This window comes from Octopus bimaculoides, chromosome 9, assembly GCF_001194135.2.
Source record: "Octopus bimaculoides isolate UCB-OBI-ISO-001 chromosome 9, ASM119413v2, whole genome shotgun sequence".
Lineage (NCBI taxonomy): Eukaryota > Metazoa > Mollusca > Cephalopoda > Octopoda > Octopodidae > Octopus > Octopus bimaculoides.
Window position 1 is genome coordinate 34,822,832 of NC_068989.1, and position 4,419 is coordinate 34,827,250.

Genomic DNA, 4,419 nt, shown 5'->3' on the forward strand with positions numbered 1-4,419 from the left:
TTTATCCTTAGCTAGGTATTTCTCCTGCAACTGTCTCACTAGAAATAAGGCATCAGTAGTGCTTTTACCTGGCACGAACCCAAACTGCATCTCATCTAAATTGATTCGCTCCCTAATTAGTTGGGCTATGACCCTCTCTGTAACTTTCATAACCTGATCTAACAGCTTGATGCCTCTCTCTCTCTATATATATATATAAGGTTGAGGAGGGTATTGGATTTAACCAAACCCAGGAGGATACAACCTTACCTTTGCTCTCTTTATCTTTTTGTTTTTATATATTTACATATATATATATATACATATAAATGTATATATGTGTGCGTTTGAATCCCCACCACCACTTGACAACTCGTGTTGTTTGTTTATATTCCTGTAACTTAGCATTTCTGTAAAAGAAACCAATATTTTAAAGTACCAAAATGAAATATTAGGGTTGATCTGGTCAGTTAAACCCTTCAAGGCAGTATCCTAGTTTGGCCGCAGTCCAATGAGTGGAACAAGTAAAAACAAAAGATAAAAGATATTTCATTGTAAAACACTCTAGATATTGTACTCAAAATCTGAAAAATGCCTGATGTTCAGTAATTTAATGGTGCTATGTAGGAGCTATTTCTCATCAAACTATCAAAATATGTTATGGGAGGGAATGAAATAAATTGTTTCATACAAAACTGCTTTGCATGACTTTAAGATATATCATCACCACCATCGTCATTTTAACAATCACTTTTTCCATGCTTTAATGGGTTGGATGAAATTTTGTTGAGGTGAATCTTGTATGGCTGGATGCCTTTCCTGTTACCTGTCTCCAAGTAAGGTAATATTCTTCTATTAGCAGACATGTTATTGGAAACAAAGGACACTGCTTACATTGACTACGACACTGATTTACAACTGTCACATGATGTGAAGATAAGACAGTAACACACATGTATATATATATATATATATATATATATATATACACACACATACATGTAATGAGCTTCTCTCAGTTTCTGTCTACCAAATCCACTCACAAGGCTTTGTTCAGGTCAAGACCATAGTAGAAAAGACACATTCCCAATCACACAAGGGGACTAAATCTGGAATAATGTGGTTAGGAAGCAAACTGCTCCCCACTCAGCCAAGCTGGATTTCTACAGTTGGATGCCTTTCCCATTGCCAGCTATCACTTGTTTTCATGCAAGGCCATTTTTATATTCTAGTGTTGGATATATAATTTAATGAAGTAGGTGGGGAGAGAAAATATTTACATGACATGATACGCTCACAGTGAACTGCTTACCTGAACTACCAATTGCTCATAGTTCTTTATTTTATAACAATGAGTCTCCCCTTTTTAGAATTAGTATCCCGTAACTTCTCGCCTTTTGAGAATTAAACTCTGCTCAGAGTTTAATATCTCTTATGCTTAGTGTTCAATTCTAGTGTTTCCATTCTTTCTGGTTTTCTGGTGCTAGAATGTGTAGCTTCAAATTATTTGGGGATTTCATTTCTTGTGACTATTTTTCCCATCAATCTTTTTTTAAGTTGTTATGTTCAACATTTTTTCCTTTTACCAAGAATAACATTCTTCCAATTTGTTTAGTAATTACACCATCCTTCCAGTTTTCTTTACCATAGGTTTTTTCATAAAATGTAATGTCACTTATCAATTCACCCTTAAAATATAATTGTTTTCCTGAAACACCATGGGCAATTTTCGAAGTTTCTTTTAATCTAGGTCTCATGATTTTTTCCATGTCTCTGTGTTAATTATCAAGATATCACTGCCCATATCCAATTCTAACTTTATGTTTGTTATTAATTGTTACATACACAAATTTTCTTTGAGGCTCATTCATACTTCTTGTCATTGATAACCTGTCTACATGATTTTTTCTGTTGAACTGTTTTATAGGTTTTGTTTTAAAGTGTGATTTTTTATGACCTATCTTACCATACTTGAAGCATTTTATATTCTTATAGTTACTTTTAAAATGTAGATCACTGCACCCATAACATGGATTTGGTCTTGACATTTTTTCTCTTTTTTCTTATTTGTTACCGGTTGACGTGCCTGAATATGAGTGCAATCCTTTACATCAATTTTATTTGCATCATGTCTAAGATTATTAATCTGATATTCTTCAGTTACTGCCTGTAGAGTTAAATTTTGGAGCTGTTCTAATTTTGTTAATATCCGGGAACATATATCTGCATCTCTGCTTGCAGTAAGCCCTTGAACAAAAATTAAACACTTGAACATGTCTAGGGTAAACTCATTCAATTTGAATTTGTCACACTCTCTAGCATAAGTGACAAAATCTTCATCTTTTTTGACCAAATTTAAACATTACCAGTGAGTATTGAACAGGGAACTTCTTACACTGAAACTTTTCAATAAATTGTTTCATTGAAACAAATCTCACCTGGTTTCTTCAGCAGAATACAATTACTATATTTTTCATGTTCAGCAGGGAATAACTTTCTTAAAAGTAGTCATACTTTTTTCTCATCGGGCCAACTTTTACATTCTTCTTTAAAGATTTTTTGTATCTTTGAAAATATGCAGAGAAAGTAATCTCTTCTGGATTCTAACTTCAAGTGAGTTTGCTACACTGTATTTTCAAACTTCTTCAACATTAATTCCAGCAACTGTTGGTTTTGTTGTTGTAACTGCACCACAGAAGCCAATAAATATTCCATGTTAAAACGATTTTTTCTTTGGTTTCATACTAAAAAAAGATTTTAAATGTCCAGTACAAGCTTTGAACAACTCGTCGCCACTTTTATATCCTAGTGTTGGATATATAATTTAATGAAGCAGTGGGGAAAAGAAGTATTTACACGACACAATGCAATCACTATTACATGAAGCTCAACGCTCTCAATCACGGCTCACAGTGAACTGCTTACCAACCCTAACTGCTAATTGCTTGCAGTTCTTTATTTCATAACAATGAGTCAGTTCACCTTTAGTCACTTGTTGGAGTGGTCGGAATCCTTCCACAACAGTAATGTTACCCCAAGGCCAGATATGTTTCCATAGAAGACTGAAAATGAAAGATAATGGTTTAATACTGTTGATACTCATGATGCTAAGACAAGTAAACATGTACACACACACATACATACAGATGCGACAAGCTTCTTTTAGGTTTTTGTCTACCAAATCCACTTTCAAGGCTTTACTTGACCTGGGGCTGTAGTAGAAAACACTTGACCATAATGCTATGCCAACGTACTGGATCCGAAACCACATGGTTGAAAAGAGACCTTCTGAAACTACACAGCCATGCCTGCACCTACCAAAGCTAGCTAAAACCAAAGTCCTAACAAGTAGGAAGGTAGACAAGACACAAACCCCTTCAGGTAGATGGCCCTGCTTGATCTGTAGAAAAGGCATAGGTAGAAACTCCATAAGATGTACCCAGTGTAAGCTATGGACACATAAGAGGTGCAGCAATATCAAAGGAAGGCTAACTGAGAAGATAGTTTTTGTATGTGGCAGATGCTCAGGAGCAATAAACACTGAAAATGTGCAGAAAACAACCTTTGCCAACTCCAGGGAGAAAAACTAGAAGTACTTGATAGCTTCCGCTACCTAGGTGACCAAGTTTGTAGCGGGGGAGGGTACACTGAAAGTTAGCCTGGGCAAAGTTTAGAGAGCTCTTACCTCTGCTGCTGACAAAGGGCCTCTCACTCAGATTAAAAGGTAGACTGTCTGACGCATGTGTGTGAACAGCCATGCTACATGGCAGTGAAACATGGGCAGTGACTCCTGAGGACATGCGTATGCTCGCAAGAAATGAAGCCAGTATTCTCCGATGGATGTGTAATGTCAGTGTATATACTCCACAGAGTGTAAGTATCTTGAGAGAAAAGTTAGACCTAAGAAGCATCAGTTGTGGTGTGCAGGAGAGACAATTGCGCTGGTATGGATATGTGGCAAGAATGGATGAGGATAGTTGTGTGAAAATGTGTCACACCCTAGCAGTTGAGGTAACCTGTGGAAGAGGTAGACCCAGGAAGACCTGAGATGAGGTGGTGAGCATGACCTTCGAACTTTAGGCCTCACCGAGGCAATGACCAGTGACCGGGACCTTTGGAAATATGCAGTATGTGAGAAGACCCAGCAAGCCAAGTGAGAGCATAATCTGTGATTTCTGCCAGAAGTGTAGCCAGCTCACTTATTCGTATCTTTACTTCATTGAACACTAAAAACTCTGCTTGCAAAGACCTGTTGAGGCAAGTGAATTTGGAATTTGAAATTTGAAATCTGAAATCGAAATCGAACCGAATCCGACGACTGGCACCCATGCCAACCTCTCCTTCAGTGGACACTAAACTCTACTTGTGAAGACCTGTTGGAGCAAGTGAAATCGAAATCATAATTGAACCATACTCAATGACTGGCACCTGCGCCAGTGG